The 23877-nt window shown below is 42.8% G+C and overlaps 1 protein-coding gene across 3 annotated transcripts in view; it reads left to right on the forward strand.

The window, feature by feature from the left end:
• The window catches only part of SEM1 (SEM1 26S proteasome subunit), a 105631-nt gene that overhangs the window by 30705 nt on the left and 51049 nt on the right, over window positions 1-23877 (forward strand). The window lies entirely within an intron of this gene.

The raw sequence follows: 23877 nt of genomic DNA on the forward strand, positions 1-23877 counted from the left end.
ACACTTAAGAAAGAAGTTTCAGCTTTTCAGTTGATGTGACAACACAAACTGCTCTGAAAGTGCGGGGCTCTGTCTCAAAGTCCACACCCTTTCAGTCCTCTGCTGCACTAGCAAGCGTGGTGTCAGGAGACCTGTGAGGCAATAAAGAGTCCCTTCTTCCACGTAGCTTCTCCGTTCCCCTTTAGAGACGACTGCTTAGGAAGCCTCAGCACGGTGTCTCTGGGCTGTGAAGCACTGTCAGTCTTTTCCCAGTCTTCATTTTGATCCACTAAAGTACCACTGCGCTGGCCCTATGCTGAGTGCTGTTGACCTTGTTCACTGATTGCTTTTAGTGATTCCCTTCAGTGATTGATGGAACTGACTGGACAGCAATGAAAACAGAGCTGATTCACTTTATCTTAGCAGGATTAAAGCCTGAAAACAAATCTAATTTTCGTTTACGGGCAGGAGAAGTAGGAACGAAAGATTTTGATCAGCGTCTTAAAGTAACATGAAAGGATGATGGGAGGATTTAATATGGTGAAAGGAAACTTTGAAAAGGACAGAAGGCATAACTGCTAGATTCCTAATGGAAGGAGCTGCGACTCGTTTCCTTTCTTCATTAAATGCTGGCTACATGCCAGCTATGGTCTATCCCAGCCCATAGCCTCTCCAGAGAATTTGTGATTGGGATAAAATGAAATGGATTGGTTTAAAAAAAAATTCCAGAGATTAGGCTAGAGTGTCGGCCAGCATCATTCCAGACCGTTACTTTTCTACATCCTTCTAGAAACATGAGGAAAGCATACTTGGTAAGAAATTAAGGATTGGGGGCAAGGTTCTTGCGTTCTTTGAATTGCTTTCTGCCAGTGGTGAGTAATGTTTTCATTAATAAGTACTGTAGTACATAGCTATTTATAAAGGTCTTTTAAATAATTGGAGGCAGATTGTAGGTGCCCGTGATGGGTAGGTCTATTCACAGAAGGATAAACTGTTAACATTCTTTCTGCCCTTTCACGGTTTTCTGAAAGAAATAACTAGGTGGCCTAACCTATCTGTGGAGAGAGAGAAAGGCTGCAGAATCTCCCCAAACCTCATTGCATCTGAGTTTCTGTGGACATCCCTGGGCCTCTGGTGATGGTCACTGCGAGTCTATACAGAGATTTTGTGCAAACTGGAAAATCAACCCTTCTTCCAGGAGGATGTAGCCCTGTGAGTTTGGCAAGCTGAGCATAGGCTAGATTTCAGTCTTGGCGCTTTCTTTTGCTGGTGTTCCTGTGCAGAGTACAACCTACACCTCTGTGTACAGCCTTGCCTGCAATAGAGACTTCCTTAAATATCTTAAGTCAAAGGAGAATTTATTGGTAAGCTATTGGGGGCCAGGGATCAAGAGGAAGCTGAGAAAGTGACAAGACTTTAGTTGACCAGATTCTTGACAGGAGCAGCCTAGGCCTCAGACACCCAGTGCTTCTACAGTGGCTTTGACCTCTGCCTGTGCTCTCTCCCTCTGCACCGCTCACTCAGGATCTGCAGTCCCACATAATGTCTGTTTGGCTGTTTCCCTGGCTGTACCAGGGAGCTGGTGGAGGAAGGAGCATGCTCCTCGGAAGTGGGACGTTACAGGGAGAGGCAGACTTCTCCTTCAGACCACACACACCATTAGAATTATTCCCACAGGACGATTGTTGTGCTATTAGGAAGGACTATGGAAAGAACTGGGACCGCACAATGTGTTATGGGATGCAGTTATGCATCTGAATCTCTGTCAAAGGTGCCATTTAGGCCCAGCTCCTTACAAAACCACCATAAAAGCAGTGCCATAAGAAGTATTAGCACTAAAGGTACTTGTTTGCGCCTTCCCTCGTCTCTGTGTAGATGTGGCAGAAATGGATGACCCGAGGAAAGAAGATTGTGGAGGAGGTTCATAGTGAAGTACTTAAACACTAATGTTAGTCATGAAATTGTTACCTCTCGATTCTGTATGGTTTGCTTCATACTGAGCCCTGGACAATTTTCTCCAGAGCAAAAAGAAAGTTCCCAGATTTTATCTCCTCTCATAGATAGAAATGAATCTATTTTCTGGCCTTTCCTTGTGTGTGTCTGTGATGCGGTAGCTTACTGCCACGGAGTCCATTCCAACCTCTAGTGATCCTACAGCACAGAGTAGAATCCCTGCACTGGGTTTTGAAGCCAAAGACTTTGATGGAAACGACTGTTCTTCTCCCACAGAGTAGCTGGTAGGCAAACAGCTTACCTTTAAGTTAACTATTAACACTTAACTCACTGTGCCACCATGGCTTTGAGCTGAGGTAGGTGAACATATGTATAAGGTTAGGCTTTGTGGGGGCAGCCTGTTACCTCAGTTCAGTGCTCAATATTGACTTGTTTTCCTGCTACCCTTGTCCTTTCCTTTTTTTTTAAAATAACATTTTTATTGAACTATAATTTGCATCACAAAAATTCAATCTTTTACTGTATAAAATTTCATAACAAAAGAATTCAATAAATTATTAAATAAAAGTTTAATGTGATTGGAAAACTGGATGCTCTTTTAAATATACACACGCATACACACACCACACACAAAACCTCACTGCCATCAGGTTGATTCCGACTGTGTGGCCCTATAGGACAGGGTGCAACTGCCCCTGTGAGTTTCTGAGACTGTAGCTCTACTGGAATAGAAAGTCCCGTCTTTCTCCCACTGAGCTGCTGGTGGTTTAGGACTGTCAGCCCTGCTGTCTATAGCCCACAGCATGACCATTATGCCACCAGGGCTCCTATAGCAACACAGAAAATTTAACTTTTATTTTATTACATTTTTGGAGCTCTTACAGATATTATAACAATCCATAGTTCAATTAAATCAAGCATAATTATAATTGCTGTCACCATCAGTTTCAAAATATTTACTTTCTTCTTAAACACTGATAGTAGCTCCCCTTTATCCCCCTCCCTCTAGCTCCCTACCCCCCAGGAATCCTGGTTATTATACATTATTTATTTGTGCTGCATCTTACACAATCCAATGTATCTGTTCACCTACCATTTTGTTATTCATTCCCCGCGAGTGGGGTTATATAGTCATCATTGCTATCAGTTTCCTCTTTCATCTCCCTCTCCCCTTTTCTGTACCCTCTGGGAATCATTACTCCAGTTACTATTTCTGAAGAGTTTATCTATCTTGGATTTCATGTATCAAAAGATCTTAATTTTACAAATAAACATACGCAGGTCTCACAAGATAAATGAGGTAAAAGTAAGACCATAATAGTAAGGGGAGGAGATATGAAAGAACTAGGGGGAGCTGTGTGTTTCTTTGGTGCTGGCTGTGCCATCCGTTCCACGTGGCCCTCTGTGAGGGACTGTCTTAGATAGACATGTGAGGTACCACAGAGGAGCCCTGGGAAAGAATGCTGGGTTGTCAGAAGATTGAATGTTAATGATTTTTAAGGGAATTCTACTGGAAAGGGTATTAAGTTTCTATTTGTCATACCTGGAGTCTTTCTAAGCTTTCACTAAACCTGGACTCTGATCTAATGATAAGAATGATTTGTGAGGCAAAGATAAATTCATTTACCTAATTCATTAAAAAATTTTGGGGAGTTTGTACAACTGTTCAGTTGAATCCACACGTCATTTGAACCAGGCATGTTTGTGCACATGTTGCCTTCATTATTTTCTAGCCATTTACTTTCTATTGAATCCTTGGCATCAGCTCGTTTTCTTCTCCCTCCTCCCTCCCACCCACCCTCATAACCCCCTGTTAGATTGTACATTTTATTTTCATCTCTCACACCAACCACTGTCTCCCCCCATGCTTTTTGTTATTCTTCCCCCTATAGAGGGGTTTATGGTTATATGTCGATCATTGTGATCAGTTCCCCCCTTTCTCCCTTCCTCTCCCCATTTTCCCCCTACCCTTCTGGTATCACTATTCTCACTCCTGTTCCTGGATTCTGTGTGTCGTGAGCTCCCATCCCTTTCTATACCTGTGTCCATGCTCCGGTCTAGTCTGAATTGAGAAACAGGACTGGGGTCATGTATCTAATTCATTTTAATAAAAGGTATTCCTAAAACCAGGTTCTCCATCCTTATACAGGCAATATAATAAGGGGGGTTTTTTTGGTCAGATTGCACTGTGGATTTCAAATTTTAAGAAATAATATTGTCTGGAAATATATTTTTTTCCTTTATGGAATGGCCATAGATATGCCTTCCAAGTTAGTAATTCTGGTCTACACGGAGCTCTTTACCCAGCATGACACACCATGTTGCCGGCCACTGGCTTTGCTCGTGCAATTTCTGCTGGCTGCAATGCCATCCTCCTTTCAGTTGGCTAATGAAGGAACATGGTGTCAGAGCGGGCAGGGCTTGGACTGCTCACCACAAGGTTAGCAGGTCAAAACCACCAGTGACTACACAGAAGGCCCACGAAGCTTTCTGCGTCCATAAAGAGGGGCAGTTGTACTCTGTTCTATCCAGTTGCTTGCTATGACTTCATGACACTGAGTGCTTGAGAACTGTTCTTCGTACTTCAGCACTCATTCTCTCCTGGAAGCTTTTGCAACTCCTAGGTTCCACTCAGTGTGGAGCCTGCCTTTGGCTTCCCACTGCGTTCACTGGTTACCTTTATCTTCCCGTTGTTCAGGGCTAGTGGCTTTCGAGCAGAGCTTGACTCATGATGATTCTGTGTGTGTGCAAGTACAGCTGTGCTCCCCAAGGTTTTCAATGGGTGATTTAGATGGCCAGGACTTTCTTCCAAGGTGCCACTGGATAGAGTTGACGCTCCAACCTTGTTCACAGCCACACATGTAAACCATGTGCACTACCAAGGTACTCCATCTTACCCTTTAGCCTCACTTAATGGAAGTTATCTATTTTGAGGATTTTTGTTTGCTTTTGTTTTTCTCCACTGATTAGAATGTAAAGTTCCCATAGTTCTTTCATTTGATCATAATGTCATTTGAACTAAATTAAATGGGCAAAAGCTGGTCTCCAATAAAGCTTACCAAGAGTTCCTTAATTCTGTTGTAGCTTTGGAAATAAGAGATGCTTCTATGAAATCATCCATGTAACCAAAATCAAGCACCATACCCCAGGCATCCTATAGATGCAAATATCCATTATAATCTAATTAAAATCCTCCATGTACTTTTTGAGACCTGCTTACAGAAGACTGAATCTAGACTTGAATCTCATTTCTGACTTCCAATCCTAGCTTGTTTCAAAGCAGGTTGCTTATTTGATGTATCTTACTTTGCTCAACTGCAAAAAAATAACTGAATATTCTCTTCAGTGCAGTTTGTGGGCTCTGGTATTCTTCTTGAGCCATTGGGGATCAACACACCACGAATGTGGCACATTATGCTAAAAACATAGGACATGCAACTTAATCAATGCAGCAGTAAGGCCCAGACTTCTTGGAGCAATTGGACCGATTTGACATTTTCCTGGAATAGACAAGGAGGATGTATTCCCATGTGGCAAACTACTGGGTTTTCCCCTTTGTATTTCAAGTTCTAGGCACACTCTGTCCATTGACATTTATTAGAAAGTAACACAAAGCAGATTGCTGGTTTTGCACTCTGTGAAGGGTTTCTGTTGGGCGTATTACCTGCCTTCTGTGTGCCAGGCATGATGGCACCCTTAGGGGTTAAGCCTTCTAATCCTGTTGTGCCATTTTAATAATTCCATTGACTTAACCTTTACACAGATGAAGTGTATAATTTTCTCAAAGAATACTTTGCTCTTCTGTGCTTGCCGAAAGGGGGTTTCAGGTTAGAGATTCGGTCTGTGATCTGTCAGGTGATGGTACAAAAGGTTTAGCTTAAGCACAAACACTGGGTCACCCAGGGACTGGATCCAGATGGTTTTGTATTTGATTACACCACCTTCATCTCCCTGGCATCTATGTCCTTTCTTCTCTTTTCTACCATCTGCCAATACACTTGAATCAAGAACTTAATCACATATGCTATTAACAGGTCACGTTTTTCTCCCCATCCTGTTCTTTCATTGGGCGGTGAGAAAAGGGCACACATAAGACAGGGTCTGGTTTTCTTAGGAGTACTGAACATCGTACCGCAGGTTTCCCAGGGCTAAGTAGTTTAAGACAGTCCACATCACTGGCTCATCTAATTCCAGTATTTGAAGCACAGAAATCAAATGCTATCTTTGATATAATTTAGTGTGTTGAATAAAGTCCATTTTTCCATTATTTATTTTTTCTGTTATTCTATATTCTTAATCATGGAAATTATTCTAATTAACCATAAGAAGAACCTAACAAAAGTATGTGAAATAGCTTAATTGTGGATCATAGAGTCAAAAATCACCTGAGATTTTATTTGCGGCTGGGTGATGGCTTGCATGTTATTTAACCTTTCACTTGTAAAGGGAACGTGCGAGTAAACCTGCAGGGTTATTGTACAGATTGATGAGATAATTGTGTGAAGCATTTAGGAAAGCTTCTAGTACCCTATAAGTGTTCAATAAATAATGATCAAACAAATAAACAAACAATTGCCATCAAGTCAATCCCAATTCACATGTACCAGAGTAGAACTACCCTCTTGGGTTTTCAGTGACTGGTTTTTGGGGTAAGCAGGTCACCAGGCATTTCTTTTGAGGCACCTGTATTGTGGTTCAGGGCCATCGAGTTGGTTCTGACTCACAGCATCGCTCAGGCCCACACCATCTTCACAATCATCACACCATCTTCACAATCATCACGTTGGTTCTGACTCACAGCATCGCTCAGGCCCACATCATCTTCACAATCATCACAATCATCACGTTTGCAGGCACTCTGTCAACCCATTTTCTTATGGGCTCCCTCTTCTTGTTGACCCTCTTTCATACACAATGTCATTTTCCAGGGATTGGTCTCTCCTTTAAAAAATATTTTCATTCATTCATTCATTCATTCATTCATTTATTTTAGTCTCTCCTGATAACAAGCCTAAAGCAGGTGAGCCAAAGTTTTGCCATCTTCACTCCCAAGGAGCCATCTGGCGGTCCTCCTTCCAAGACAGATTTGTTTGTTCCTCGGTATTTGTTACCAGAACCACACTGTGCCAATTCTTCCCTTTCTTCATTGTTCCATTTTCACAGGCATATGCATTGAACATACCATAGCTTGAGCCAGGCGCACCTTGATCTTCAAAGTGACATCTCTTGTGCGGCAGATTTGCTCAATGCAGCATGGCATTTGATTTCTGTTTGCTATTGTTCTTTCCCACGTATCCCCAACAGTTTAATTGGCATATCACTCACATGTCACATAATTCAGTAGTTCAATCACATCAAGAAGAGTTGTACAACTGTCACCGCCATCAGTTTTAGAACATTTTCTTCTGTCTTGTACTCATTGTTACTTGCTCCCTAGTTCCTTCCAATCTTCTCTGCCATACCCTCAAAGAACCATGAATCCAGTGACTGTCTCTATAGATTTACCTCTATGGACTTCATATACAGAAAAACATTTACAAACAAACAGACAACCCCTGACAAGAGTAACAAAGAAATATAGACAGAACTGCAATCGAACAGCAAGTAAAAAGTATTGAAAACTAAAATTCATATGGATTATAAGAAAGTTCAGATGACAGGATGCCAAATTTTAGTCTGTCTGCTATAATCCACTTTGCATTAGGCATTTGATCTGTTAACTACACCTTTCATGAGCACTAATTGTGGATCTAAGCAAAAGAAAATCTGTGACAACATCAATCTTTTCTTCAGTTATCATCACAAGCTCTGGTGGCGTAGTGGGTTGCATGTTGGCCTGCTAACTGTAGGTCAGAAGTTCAAAACCACCAGCCACTCCCAAGAAGAAAGATGGGGCTCTCTACTCCTATGAAGATTTATAACTTTGGAAACTCACTTGGGCAGTTCTTCCCTGCCATCTAGATTACTATATCTCAGAATCGACTCAAGGAGCAGTGAATTCAGTTGTTTCATTTATCATGATGTTGTCGATTGGTGAGTTATGAGGATTTTGTTTTCTTTACATTGAGTTGTAATCCATGCTGAAGGTTGCAGTCCTTGATCTTCCTGAGCAAGTGCTTCACTCCATACAGGTGAAGAGTTAATCAAGCACGAATGGAAGCATCTACTTCTTTTTTTAAATCATTTTATTGGGGGCTTGTACAATTCTTATCACAATCCATACATGCATACATTATGTCAAGCACTTACGTACATTTGTTGCCATCATCATTCTCAAAACATTTGCCTTCTACTTGAGCCCTTAATATTGGCTGCTCATTTGCCCCCTCCCTCCCCACTCCCCCTACCTCATGAACCCTTCATAATTCATAAATTATTATTTTGTCAGATGTTGCACTGTCCAACGTCTCCCCCCCTCCCTCTTCTCTGGTGTCCATCCCCCAGGGAGGAGGCTATACATAGATTCTTGTAATCAGTTCCCCCTTTCTACCCCACATTCCCTCCACCCTCCACGCATCGCCACTCTCACCACTGGTCCTGAAGCAGTCATCTGTCCTGGATTCCTTGTGTTTCCAGTTGCGATCTGTACCAATGTACATCCTCTGGTCTAGCCAGATTTGTAAGGTAGAATTGGGATCATGATAGTGGGGGAGTGGAAGCATTTAAGAACTAGAGGAAAGTTATATGTTTCATTGTTGCTACCCTGACTGGCTCTTCTCCTCCCCACAACCCTTCAGTAAGGGGGTGTCTGCTTGGCTACCGATGGGCTCTGAGTCTCCACTCTGCACTCACCCACATTTAGAATGCTATGATTTTTTTGTTCCTTGATGCTTGATACCTGATCCGTTCGACAGCTCGTGATCACACAGGCTGATGTGTTTCTTCCATGTGGGCTTTGTTGCTTCTGAACCAGATGGCCACTTATTTATCTTTGAACCTTTAAGACCCCAGATGCTATATCTTTTGATAGCCTGGCACCATCAGTTTTCTTCACCACATTTGCTTATGCACACGTTTGTCTTCATTGATCATATCAGGAAGGTGGGCACCCACTGATACGATTTTTAGTTCTTTGATGTCTGATAACTGGTCCCTTCTACACCTCGTGGTCAGACAGGCTGGTGGGAAGCACCTACTTCCAAGGTGGACTCCAGCTTCTAAGTTTTTAGCTGACAGTCAAGCCCAAGTTAAGGGTTTGTACCACTCGAGGACCCCTAAATAGTGATAGACTTTAGGACCTACCTTTGTGCCACTGTTAATAGCCTTAACCACTAAAATAAAAGATAAGAGGTAGTCAAAAAGAGGCTTCTTGTTTTTAAAGGATACTGATTTATTATTATTCTCAAATGGCTTATAAAAATATGTGTTTTATACATATGAACACAATTACTATTATCCACAGTGAGTCAGCCTGCTCAGCTGATGTCTCCTGCGTGAAAGGTGTCCTATTGCTATTCCCTTCTCCTTTTTACCAAGTGGGCAGAGGATTTGTGAATAGTCTAGCAAACTGGAGCCCAAATCCAGCCTTCTGTTTGGTTTTGGCTAGTCAAAGTGCAAAGAATAGTGAGGGGAGGAGGGGATGGAAAGAAGCATCATATTTTGTGCCCTGTGAAAATCATATAAAAGTCCACAGTTATGTGTTATTTCTATTGGCATACTAGAGTAGGTGCAACCATATGATCAAAGCTTAACATATTTTCTATCTGGCTCTTTACAGAAGAAGTGTCTTGATCCCTACCTTGGAATAGTAACGAAATAAAAGTTGCTTGATGAGGCCTTCAGAGTCCAGAGGTCTCAGTCTAAAGAAAAGGAGACTAGATCCCCACAAGAGGCAGCTCCACCAAAGCCCCAAGAGAGTTAATGGCAGGACCAAGACTAGACCATGGTTTGTGGCTTTCTGAGTGCTTGTGGAATGAGCTTCCCACAATCCCACATGGGTTTAAATGGAATTAATCTCCCATATCCAATGTATATGCAGCCCAGAATTCCATTGAGTTCTTTTTAAAACATGTGTATGTAAGCATTAATCTGGGACATTCGTTTGGAACATTCTAGCTAAGGTTATAGACTGTAGTTGGCTAAAAGTCCCAATACTATAATTACCAGAAAAATTATTACAGCAGGAAAGATTGACTGTGATGAGTTATATTTTCCTCTTCTCTGTTTCTGTTGTCAGTTAAGTATTACATGAAGCAGAGTAGAATATTACTAATGCACATTATATGGGGAAGCACTTTAGTAGTCTACTAAATTATCAAAGGTTGTATATCTTTATCCATGAATGATATCATATAAAATAATACTAAACAAGGAGAGATTCGCATTGTAAATAATAATTTATTTTTAAAAAGAACATAACTGCAAATGGTCCATTTTCTTTTTTTTCCCATTGGCTATCAGTTGTCTCAGCTATAGAAACTGAAGCCTAAAGTAATTTCTTTCTCCAAACCACTTTAAAAGTAGTAGTTGGAAGCGGGTTCCCACGCCCCATAGATATGTTCATGGTTATAGCAAGGAGGCTAATAGAATTTCTCAGTGTTAAAGCATCATTAGAAACATGGAGGCTGACAGAGGATTCTTGTAGAACTAGAAGAGGTAGACCCAAGGCAGATCCAGGAAGGCACTGGAGGCACACAAGGCCAATAAAGAGATGGGAACATTTCTCTGGCTTTGTTGACCTGTGAACACTTAGCTCTATTCTGTACAATAGTTTTTAAAAGGTGTCTGATGCTTGTGAGGGGGCCTAAGAAAGCCACTGGTGTGATTTAGCAATGCTGGTTCTTGAGCTGAGTCTGGGCTTTTTATTTAACGTTTTAGGAAGCCATAAAGCAATCGGGTATGTGGTTCAGCAACTCTAGAGAAAATCTCCCCTGAATGACCCTGGCTGTGACAGGAATCCACAAAACCTAAAGTAATTCCCCAAAGTGGGGGTAAAAATCCCCCAAAGTGACAATAGCACAGAGGCTTCCACATTTATCGTAGCCATGGGGTAATTAATTATCATAATATATGCCTTTGAAGTAATGACAGAAAGGGAAATTTACCCCATTTGACTGACCGAAAAACTGAGACAAGGGCAGTTATCTTGCTTGTGGTTACCCAGGGAATAGTTGGCTGAGACTCCAGGATTCCTGACTCCAAGTTCATTGCTGTAACCACCAGCCTGAAACCCGTTGCCAAAAGCTGTAATTTGCTCTTGAGCCTGTGGCCATAGTTTAGAACCACAATAGTCAAGGAAACACACTTTAAGGAGGACCTAGAAAGTCTCTCCAGAGAATTATGCCTCTTTAATCCATGTGGATGATGTGATGATTGGAATAAATGAAGGGTCCACCCTCTCTATGTTTGTGTCTGTGACCTAGGCTGGTGAGATAGTTAAGGTTTATTGTGCCAACCTGGCCAGTAAACATGTGGGATTAACTGAACGACAGAGAGATAAATGGCTCGGTGAGCCTCATCTTTCTAGTTCTCGGGTTTCTTGCTTTCTGATGGTCAGACCAGAGTGCACCTGCCTTAGCCAGTTCCCTGCTTCAGCTGGCAAGGCTCACTTCTTGCAAGACATCCCTGAGGAGAAGCCACATGCACCTACCCCGAAGCAGCCATGGGTGCTGGAACAGCCGTGTGGAGACCCCTGCCAGCGCTGAGCTCCTTACACATTCACTGACTCGGCTTTCCTCCTGCAGTCGCATCATTGCATGTGTTTTGTGAGATCGAGGAGGACTTTGTAGATCGGTGTCGGACATACAGGATAATGTTGGACTTATGGGCTTGGAGAGCTCTGGATTGGGATGCTTTCTTGGTGTACACATACCCTTTATATAAAACTTTCTCTTATATGCATATGATTTTCTGTGGATTTGTTTCCCTAAGTTTACCCAGACTAACACAGCTGGGATCCCTTGGAGGAAACTGGGAAGGCTTGCCTCACCTACAACCCCAATGGTAGCACTTAAACTATTTCCATAAAAATAAAGCACCACTCTTGCTCCATTGGAAAGCTTGACTGCTAACCAAGAGGTTAGAAGTTTGAGTCCACCCTAAAGCACCTCGAAAAATGGCCTGATGGTTTCCCAAGAGTCACCCCGCGGGAACCTTTTAGAGCACCGTTCTTCTCTGACATCCATGAGGTCGGTAGCTTGTAGTTGACTCCATGGCAGCTGGCTTTTAGGTTTTGTATTATATAAACAAAACAACACTACCTCTACTATGCATTGAGCACTTACTTTGGGCTAGGTGTCCTGTTATCTCTTTACATTTGTTAGGTTATATTATTTAATCCCTCATTAAAACCCTGCAATGTAGGTAGGATTGACCTTTCACATCTTAAAATGTTGAAATTGGAGGGCCTCACTAATTTGCCTAAAGTCAAAATAATGCATACGGTGAAAAGGGGATTTGCACTGAGAACTCGGATCTCTTTGCTCATGCCTTTTGTCCACTCTTACCGCAGTCGGGACAAGTTAGCACTGTAGCATTAGGCAAGAGCCGAGTGATCAGAGCCAAGTGCAAGGCTAATAGATGCACAAAAGCAAAGTGGCTTTTTGTCCAAAAAAAAAAGAGGAGGGACCCTCAAAGAGTGGAAGACTCTTTTCCTGCTCCGTCCACTGTGGATTGAATTGTATCTTCCAAAATGTGTGTTGGAAACCCCAGGGTGGATGTCTGTGGCTAGAGAGTGGGCTGTCTGTTTTGTGTGCACTAGTAAGGCAACTCAGTGTAGGGTTAATCTTGAGTCAGTCTCTTTTGTGATATATAAGAGGGTCCACAAAGAAGCAGAAGCAGAGATGGGAGACGATAGATGCCAGCCTACCCATGGCAGAAGCTCAAAAGAAACGAAGGCATTCCTCCAAAGCTGATAGAGAGAGAGGGCAGGTCTTCCCCTACAGCTGGCGTCCCAAATTACACTTCTAGTCTCCTACCATGTGATACGAGTTTCCGTTTGTTACAGCCCCCCACTGAAGGTATTCCTGCTAGAAGACAGCTCCTACTCAAGCTCCCACTCTGGGTCTGCACATGAACGGGAGAAGAAGAAGCAGGACTAGACAGACAAAACATTTGTTGGAAGGACCCTTTGCCTGGGAAGAAGGGCTTCCTGTGGGGTGAGAAAGAGATTGGAAAGCCAGGGAGACGCCAGCAAAGACTCAATGTCTAGGAGACCAGACCAGGACAATAAGCGAAAAGAGAACAGCTAGGGAGAATTTAGGGTCAGGCTCCAGAATAGAGATAGGATAGGTAGGTAGGTAGGGAGTAGCATCAGATGGGCCTGTTGGTATGAAGTGGGTTCTCAAGGTCATGTCCATGTCATCTGATTACTTTCTTCCAGCCCATTTTATTACTGCCATCTCCTGGTCTTTCCCTCGCCTCCATCAATGACTTAAACTTCTCTCCAGGAGTATAGAAACAGGAAGAGTCACCGGTAGCAACACCATCACGCTAGGTAAATGTGTGCTGATGACTGGTCAACACTGCACTCTCTAGATTTCTAGACTGCAACAGTGTTTCCCTTTCCTTTTGCCAACACCCTCTTTACATTAAAAAGGGGGCGGGGGACATTTTACATATCGAAAGAGAATGCGTGCAACGTGTGACACAGAAAAATGATGAGGTAAGCACCTCAAGTCCGTGACTTCAGACTTGGTATCCTACCAGTGGCCATTAAGATGGCTTGTGTGTTCTTTGCGTTCTCCCCATCCAGCTTCCCTGGCCAGTAGTAATCACGTGGTCTTTTTGTTGAATATTGCATTATTCTTCCATTACTTTTTAAAAGCCATATTGTATAAGCTGTTGAAAATATACACGGTAAAACCTGCAAAAGTCAGAACCTGTGCAACGTGTAAACAACACCAGAGCAGGAAAATGCAAATATTTTCCTCTAAAATGAACAATAGAAAAGTGGTAAAGATGAAAAAAAGAAAAGAAAAGTGGTACAAAGGAGAGCACCCTGGCAGAGGTGGAAAATGCAAGGCCCAGAAGCACCCAGCAACTTGCCGAGTCTCCAGTTCCTGTGCTGGGTTCCCCCTCTGTTCCGCATGTTAACTTGCAGTCGAGATTTGCCAAGATGGGTTCTGTAAAGTTTCCTAGATTCTTCTCACTCATCGTTATGTATCTAAAACCCAACCAGTTTATTTAATACAACTGTAGCTCTTTCTTTAATCCGGTACTTATCGGTCTCTACTTTATGAATATGTCATAACTGATTCTATGTTCTGCCTTTAATACCTAATTAGACTCTTCTCAATTTTTGTTTTAAACAATGTTGCTGTGGTAAAAACTATGATTTCTATAAAACACACACATATATAAACTGTTCTAGTTTTGTTTTGTATATCTATACACACACCCCTTCCTATTTTGTTATCAACACTCCTGGCCCTGTCTTTGGTGCACATGTGCAAAAGTTTCCTTCCTGTTTTGGGTAGGCAGACTGACTCCTCCTGATCCCTGGAGTTCACGGTGCACACTACCTTGTAAGGCAAAGGGCCTTTGCAGCTGTGAGTAAGCAAGGCTAGGAGCCTTGAGGTGGGGAGCATGGGTTGGAGTGTCCAGCCGGATCAGCCTAACCGCAGGAGTCCTAAGAGTAGAAATGGAAATCAGAAGAATGGGTCAGAGATGGGCCTCTATCAAACCATCATTGGCATCTTTCAAGGTGGAGGAAGGGGATCTTCAGCAGAGTGATGGGGCGGCCACTGGAAGCTGGATACAGCCCTCTGTCTGCGTCTTCTAGCCAGCCAGAAGACGGAGACCCCAGCCGCACAACAAGGCACTGAGGTCTGCCACCAATGCAAATCAACAGGAACTCCAGGCGCCTCGGGAGCGCCCAGAAAAGAACACAGGCCGAGACACGTCAGACTTCTCAGAACTAGGTCTTGGTTTCAGGTGTCATCACTAAGTTCCTACTAAGTGCCACTCTTGCTGACCGATTGTGTAACAGAAAGGACCCCTGCCCATCTACGCCGTCCTCACAAATGTTCTGTTGCATCTCCGTGAGGGTTCTCCTCTTTTTCCTTCACCCTCTACTTGACACACTTGACCCAGCATGATGCCCTTCTCAGGGATCAGTTTTTCCTCATAACTCCCCAAACTCCAAACTCACTGCCCTTGAGTCAATTCTGCCTCTTAGTGACCCTGTCGGGCAGGGTAGAACTGCCTCTGTAAGTTTGAGATGGTAACTCTTTAGAGCAGGGGTTCTCAACCTTCCTCAGGCTGCGACCCTTTAATACACCTCCTCATGCTGTGCTCACCCCCAACCATAACATTATTTTCGTTGCTACTTCATCACTGTCATTTTGCTACTGTTGTGAATTGGGTGACCCCTGTGAAAGGGTTGTTTGACTCCCAGAGGGGTCGTGACCCACAGGTTGAGAACTCCTTCTTTAGAGGACTAGATAGCTTTGACTTCCTTCTGCAGAGCAGCTAGTGGTTTTGAACTGTTGAATTTTCAGTTAGCCACCCAAAGCATGACCTCTATGCCACCAGGGCTCCTTCGCCTTATAATTAGTATATCAAACAAACAAACGACTGAACCCACCAATCTCAGGGCCATGCCGATTCACAGTGACCCGATAGAACAGTGAAACTGCTCTCCAGGGTTTCTGAGACTGCGAATCTTCGTAGGAGCAGACAGCCTCATCTTCCTCCCTTGAGAGCAGCTGGGAGACTTGAATCGCCCACCTCGTGGCTACAGCAGCCCAACGCTTAGTCCGCTGCACCAGCAGAGATCCTCGCTAGCTCGTACAGGTATTGTCTTGACTGCCCTTTTCCATGTCTGTGGCAGCCAGGGAGCATGTTTTGTGAAGAATGTGATCAAATGCCAACCTCCTGCTGCACCTGTGGATTCAGCGTCGCATGCACATCCTCCTCAGGTAGCTAAGAACCAGGCCTGAGCATGGAGGCAGTCCCCAGATCCCGATATTCCTGCCCTAGGTGAGCCTTGGCTAGTGGGCCATCTCGGCTCTGAGCTAGTGTAGCCCTGGGCTGAAGCTTCGTCTACCCAACCCTCCCTCTTTCCCCCGGTTCTTCACCAGTGTCAGACCTGCATCAGCATCGGTGGCTCTCCCCACCTCCTCCTGCTCCCTTTCACCCTTAGTCTTCACAGATATTTCCCCCAGTAGGTTTCTTCCATGTCTGATTCCACCTTGTCATCAGCCTCCTGGAGGACCCAGACTCACACACTTTTTATGAATGAATTATTTTTCTCCTTTGTTTTTACTTTCTCCCTTTCCTTCACATTTTGTTTGGCTTTAGGTTATGAAAATGTTAAAACATACACAAGTACAAAGGAAGACCCTCGGTGAGACGGACTGACATAGAGGCTCGAAAATAGCAAAGCTTAGGAAGATGGCGTAGGACCAGGAAATGCTCTCTTCTGTTGGACACCGGGTCACGACGAGTAGAAAGAGACTCAGCAGACTGGAGAGAAGAGTACCACAACGTCCCTATGCCCATTCCTCAGCTTCCATAATTATCCATATTTCCCCTCAATCTTGTTCCATGCATTTCCCCTCTACTTCCACAGGCATTTTATTGCAAGCTTCCATCGTATTGTTTCATTAGGAAATGCTTCCCTATATATCTTAGCAGATAGCACATATAACATCACTATCATACATAATAAAGTTAATAATTTATTTGGTTTTTTCATTTTTAACACTTTGTGCTCAATTTTTTTCTGACTGAACAAAAGAGGTTTATTTTAATGTAGTTGGCTAATTAAATTTATTTTTATCATATATTTCCTATCTTTGTTCAAGAAAACCTTTCATGTCATGTAATCAATAAAATATTCTCCTTTATTGCCTTCTAAGGGTCCCTGATGGAACTTTTGGGTAAGTGTTTGAGTATTAACTGCAAGGTTGATAGTTCAAACCAACCAGCCTCTCAGTAGGAGAAAGATGAGGCTATCTGGCCCCACAATGATGTATAGCCTCAAACACTCTATGTAGAGTTGCTATGAATAGGAATCGACTCTGTGGCAGTGGGTTTGAATTTTTGTTTTGTTTTTCAAGTATTGCTTTCTAAGTTTTTCATTCTTTTGTTTTTGCGCATATAAGCTGTGTCAGTTACATAATCTGTCAACTTGAGCATAGTGGTGGAGTCTAGCCTGTCACTCAGGTCGCAGCTTGATGATCTCATTTGGAGGCATGACAAATACAAATAGCTCACTGGAGGCCAGACAATGTCTCTGAGAGACATTCCTGTTGACTAGCCACATGGAGACACACTGATGGACCCAGAGACCTGGAACTGGAGGAGCCATGGGGAGACCCATGCCAGTGCTGAGATGCTTCCACAAGACTCTTCCCCCATTGGCCTGTGATCTTCCTGCTTTTGACATCATTGCATGTGAGCCTGTGGAAGAATTCCTGGACTAGTACCGGACATATGGGCTGATGTTGGACTTGTGGACTTGATCTGGACTGGGCTGGAATGTTTTCTCAATAAACAATTGCTCTTTGGTGTAACGTTCTCTCTCACACACACATTAGTGTCTTTGGCTTTGTTTCTCTAGTCCACCAAGACTAACGCATAAGCCCTCCATCATGCAGAATTGACTCTTGTGGGAGCTATGAGGGTTAATGGGAGAAAGATGGGGCTTTCTACTCCTATGAAGACTTGCCATGCTGGAAACCCACAGAGTCCAGGCTGCCCTGACCTAGAAGAGGAGTCTACATCGATGCAGTGGCTGGACATTTCGTGTTGGGGTCTTATGAAGGCAAATATATGTTTCACAATGCAGCTCCCTGCTGTCATGCGCATCTTTTATGGATGTCTCTCTGAACTCTGCAGTGAGTTCAGTTGCGAAAATGTATCTGCTTCTGTGCTGGGACCACTCAACCCTCATTAACTCAGCACCAAGTCTCTCCTTCAGTCATACCTGACTCTGTTCTTCTTCAGGGCCATGAGTGTTTGAGAATTTATTCTTTTCATATAATTTTAGAGTTAAGTATTGAATTCACAACAACAACTTGTTGAGGTTTTAATAGAAACTTCATTAAGTTTAGGGAAGAGTTAAGGGTGGGGGCTAGTATCTCAATGTTGTGTAGTCTTTCTCATCAGAAGTATTAAATAGGGTTGAATGTCTTTTCATCAAACAGTATTGATTTCCCCTCAAATATCTTGCAGGTTATTTGAAAGATAGTAAAGAATAATGGCCCAAAATAAAGACTCTAGCATTAGACTGTCCAGGTATTAATACTATCAGACTGTTTAGATGCATTTAACTTCTCTGTGCCTCAGTTTCCCCATCTTTAAAGTGGAAGTGACAGTTAGACTCTACCCTGGTGGTGGAGAGGTTTATGAATTAGGCTGCCAGTCACAACGTTGGCAGTTCTACCAACCACTCTGCAGGGGGACATGAGGCTTTTTGCTTCCATAAAGAGTTATAGTCTTGAAAAGTTACATCATTCTATTCTGTCTTACAAGGTCACTGTTAGTCAAAATTAACTCAATGACAGTGGGTAATGGGCAGAAATTGTTGTATATATTAAATTAGTATAAGAAAAGGATATAAAAGCAGATCTTGGAGATATTAAAAAATTATATAAGCATTAAGGAACATTGGTGGTGGTGTGGATTATAATTTGGACTGCTAATCTTAAGATCAGCAGTTTGAAACCACCTGTTGCTCTTTGTGAGAAAGGTGAGGTTTCACCTCCCGTAAAGATTTAAAGTTTAGGAAACCCACAGGGATACTATGAGTTGGAATGGAGTCAATGGCAGTTAGGTTTTTTTTGTTGTTGTTGCTTTTTCTAGTACAAGGCTTAGTCACTAGCATTATTTATCCCCAGGTTCCTTGTATTTGTTATTCTATTTCAAAAGAAATAGAATGATTTTCTTTTGGTAATTACATTTTTCTACCTCTGAATACAGACATGTAATTGGCTTTTATATATTGATTTTAAATATAATTCCACCCTGGTTAGAAGCCATTTGTTTGAAATTACTCTTTGGTGAGCTGGTGGTCAATTTTTGTAAATATCCCACAAGGCAATGTATATGTGTTAGTTATTTGATACAGATTTCTCTATGTATCCATTAAATTGAATTTTTAAATTGTGCTAAAATCTCCTGTACTTATATTTTTTAAAGTGTGTGGGTATATGGGTTTGACCAGATCAGTAGGTCACATTGAGTTAGTAATGTAGACTATCTTTAAACGATGTCGAGATTTCAAAACCAATACTGAAAGTTCTACATATTATCTAATGACCCTATTGGGTAATTGTTGGACTTCTAGCCACAAGGTCAGTAGTTCAAACCCACCAACAGCCCTTTGGGTGAAAGATGAGGGTTTTGCTCCTATAAAGATTTACAGCCTAGGAAACCCCATCTTGGATAATTGTGAGTCCAAATTGACCCCATAGCAATGGGTGAATATCATGATTAGCTTCTCAGCTTTTATAAAGCATAACATTTCTTTTTTTGTTTATTGGGTTTTTTCTAGTCAGAAGTATTAATTAGGTCTGAATGTCTTCTCATAAAACAGTATCGATTTTCCCTCAAAGTTGTATTCCCCTCAAGTTTTATTCAGAGTGGTAGTTATGTTTTATTAAAAAAATTAATTTTGGGAAAAAGTGTCTCCATATCATTAATGTATTTTCCCCATCTCTTTGACCTAACAAGAATTAAAAGAAGGGTGTTGAGACCTCCCACTATGATGTTCCATCAATGTCTGGTTGATCAATTTGAAGCTAAGAGCAGTCCCCAGGCTATGGACAAGATAAATTCCTAAATGTGTCAGATTTGTAGGTAAGTCAGAATAGGAGCATAAGGTTCTTACGTAATCTTATTTAGTGCAAGCAAAGGCTATCAGCCCAATACAATGACTTGAAGCTTGTAGGTGCAGCATGTGAAGGTGATTGTGATAAAGAATTTGTTGCAGAGAAAGGTTCATTCGGTCAATCCTTTTAACTCACTCATGCACTGCCAATGAGTTGATCGTGAGTCAGCAGCCCTATGCAACAGGGTAGAACTGCCCCTGTGGGTTTCCAAGACCGTAACTCTTTATGGGAGAAGAAAGTCTCGACTTTGGCTTCAAACTGCTAACTTTGTGGTTAGCTGCAGCTCAAAGCATAACCACTATGCCACCAGGCCTTCTAATCCTGGTAAAGTGAGGGTAAACTTACATGGCACTTAAGGCAAGCAGGAGTTGGTGTAGGTTTACATTTGTAACATGAGGAGTATTTATATTTGATTAGTTATATGCAACTTTAGAATTGTTCTATTTGATGGCTTACAACTTAATGTAAAGAACACAATAATTCTCCTAACCGGCCCAATAGGTGACATCATGATAAAGAGAGACAAGGTTGAAGTTGCTCAAGGATTTCATCTTACTTGGACCCACAATCAGGGCTCCTGAAAGCAGCAATTCAGAGAGCAAACGATGTATTGCACTGGGAAAAGCATTGAGGACTAGGTGCACCTGACCCAAGTTATGATATTCTCCATTGCCTCATATGCATGTGAAAGTTGTACATTGAATGAGGAAGACCAAAGAAGAATCAATGCATTTGAATTATGGTGCTGGAGAAGAATGTTGAAAGAATCATGGACTGCCAAAAGATCAAATAAATCTGTCTCAGAAGAAATACAACCAGAATGCCCCTTAGAAGAAAGGATGGCAAGACTTTGTCTCACAGACGTTGGACGCATTATGAGAAGGGATCGGTGCCTGGGAAAGGACATCGTGATTGGTCAAATAGAAGGTCAGCAAAAAACAGGAAAACCCTGGACAAGACAGACTTGACACAGTGGCTGCAGCAATGGGCACACACAGAGCGACAATTGTGAGGATGGCACAGGACGGGGCAGTGTTTCATTCTGGTGTACCCAGGCGCCTGTGGGAGAGAACTTGTTCCAGGGGACTTAGAAACAACTTCTCTGCCTGGAAAATTGAAACTTTGTTATTATGAAGGGATACTCTCCCGCCCTAAGATTTGGGTTTTTAATGATTTAGTCATTGATTTTGCTGCAGTCTTTCATCTGCTGTTATTATAGGTATTCCAGCTCTATTCTGATTGATATTTGCTTGGTTAGCTCTTTCAGTCCTTTTATTATCAATTGTTTCATATTATACGTTTGGTGTGTCATTTGTAAATAACAGATGAATTTTTAAAATCTCCAGTCTGATACTAATTTTTAAAAGTAAAATACAATTGCATGCACTGCAATTACACATACATTTGACCTTGTTTTTTAAATCACCTTACAATGTTCCTTTTATTTGTACCCCCTCCTCTCCCCCCCTTGTTTACTTTTTATTTTCTTTGCTTTATAGAGAGTGAATAACTATTTTATATAGTTATTATCTTTTCCCTTATTGGTTTGAAATTTTTTCATTTTATTTCTTTTTAGCGATCATCTTTAAAGTTTGCAAGTAAGCTTAAGATATTGATTTTTTTAAACTTAATTCCACTGTAGATAGAGACCATTGTTCAGTAATCTCTCTGAAAGAATTCAAAGAACTTGAATCCATTTTTGTTGTTTATATTGTTGTTAATCTAATCATCTTCTCACTTACCTTGAAGCTGTCAGCGAGAAAATATTGCTATTTTACACACAGTGTTGTTTACATTTACTTCTATATTTAAACATTCGTTCACTTCCCTTCGTTATCCTTTCTGGATGCTCCCCCCGCACCCCCCTTTCTGATAATCACACTTTGGAAGTTCCTACTGTGAAGTGTTTTCTTGTTTGGTTTGGTGTTTCAGTTATTATCTCAAATTTTGTTTGCCTAAAATATCTTTGTTTTGCCTTTGTTCTTGGAAGACGTTGTGTTAAGGATGCCTTTCGGCAGTTATTTTCTGTCAGCGCTTTGAAAACGCTATTTTAATGTTTCTTGCTTCCCACCTCAACCCGGAGGGTCTAGCTGGAGTTTGTGGCTCGTTTTCTTTCCTGTGACTCTTCAGATGTCTGCTTGGTCTTTGGGTACCGCAGTTTCACCAACGTGTGTGCAGGTGTGGGTTTCTTTTTATTTTGCTTGGCATGCAGAATGCATTCCGTGTCTGTAAATCACCGTCTCTCCAGGTCTAGGACTCCTGGAGGCTTTATTTTGGATGCTGGCTCTAGCCGCACTCTCCTGTAACTCTCCGCCGTGTTTGCACCAGTACAGCGTGACAAGCATGAGCCTCTGACCAAGCTCTTTTAACGAAGCTGCTGGATTGTGTGCATGTTCGGGAGCCCACAGGCGGCCCCAGCAGTGCAGTGAGCGCGACTCCAGGCTTCCGCTGAGCTGTCTGCTGCCTGTGTGGTACTTAGAAGAAAGCCCGTGCTCCGGGTGAGGGCAGTTCACACTGGGACGTTTGTTTTGCCGCTCACGGAACAAAGCCTGGGGACAAAGGTGCCCCCTTGACTGATAAATTTTTTTTTGGACACAACTGTCCCAACGGTCGTCAGATGAGACCTCTGGTGGCTGTGGCCCCGGGCATGGTGTTGACATCAGAGGCAAAAGGAGGAAGCCCCAGTGGGCTACAGAACAACAGCGATGTTTACGTGTTGTTATATTAGAGAACAGACAGACAAGGTGCCCCTGTGGCTGTGCCACCTTCTAACACAATACAAGCGATGGGCACTGCCTCCTGGAATTGCCACAATCGGTGTGCCGATTTCCCCCGGGGTTTGCTAGTTCAGATCAGTAAGGAAATAACATGACTGTGCATCCGAGAGGCCCGCACGCTCTTATAGTAGGTAACATGTGTACAGCAGGCATGAATGATTGCCCAGTGAGAGTTTGCTTACATGTGAGCCAAATCCAGACCAAAGAGAGGCGTCGAGATGTCCCTTCAGCTGCTGTTCACAGGCCCTGGCTCCGCACCCGAGATGGTCGCCACCAACCACAGCGACACAAAGGGACAGTGGGCCTATTCGCAAAGTGCGAACTGGGAGTCCCTGGGTCCTGAAGCCGAGACAGTCGCAGGTCATTGAATCACACATCCCAGCCTCTGATTTCCCTGGGATTCATCAGCTTCAATAACCTAATTGAGTGTCATAATTGATTTGGGAGACTCATTTCCTTCCCGGGAAATCATTAAAGGTGGCCAGAGCTTGCTCGAAGCAGCACTTTCTTTAATGGAATCCCCTGGATGTATTCATGAGGAAGAAAGGTCCTGCCAGCAGGTGGGTGCTCAGCCTGGCTGGCCAGAGACCTGCCCAGCCCTGCCCTCTGCACAAAGGCTCCGCACGCCTCCCCACTGGCTGTCTTTCAGAGTGCACAAAAAGGGCACATTGCCATTCCTAATGGAGGCAGCCATCCTGGGCAAAGGGCTGGCCATTGGCGCCATCTTGGCCATCACCCCAATTATCGGGCCAAACTTGCTGCCACCGAAGAATTTTTCAGCAGGAAGTTCTTTTGTGAGTGACTTACCTTCTCCTCTGTGTGAACTACCTAGATGCAGTGACTGCTTTCTCAGATCCAATGTTAAATTCCTAATTAAATCCCCACCTTTGAGGTTTACCAACCAACTGAGAAAGCCCACTAGAGGTGGCCCTAAAGAATCTGCAGTTGCTTCTGTCTGAGCTCACCAGTGAGAGATGAAACTGGGAACAGACACCCTGCTCCAAAGACCTTTGGGGGTCACACAAGGTGGGTCTTTCTTTTCTCTAAACTTTAATCCCTAACGAGTAGCATCAAGTTCCTGTAGGGATATCCAAATTCAGCATCACAAATAAAAAAGTGCAATTTATTCACTCCTATGGAATAAAGCATTCAATTCCATCTGCAGTAGACATTTTTTTTAAATTTCTACACATATGAACTTTCCCCAGTTTAGAATCATTGCCAAAGCCCCAAGACAGCCTCCAGGCTCCAAATGCCATCTCTAAAGTCATCTAAGGAAACTCTCGCCCGTGTCATTTTGATGCCGACTCATGGCAGCCCGATAGGACAGAGTAGGGCAGCTCAGTAAGTTTCTGAGACCGACTCTTTGTGGGAGTAGAAAGCCCCATCTG

Source organism: Tenrec ecaudatus, chromosome 9, assembly GCF_050624435.1.
Source record: "Tenrec ecaudatus isolate mTenEca1 chromosome 9, mTenEca1.hap1, whole genome shotgun sequence".
Classification (NCBI taxonomy): Eukaryota; Metazoa; Chordata; class Mammalia; order Afrosoricida; family Tenrecidae; genus Tenrec; species Tenrec ecaudatus.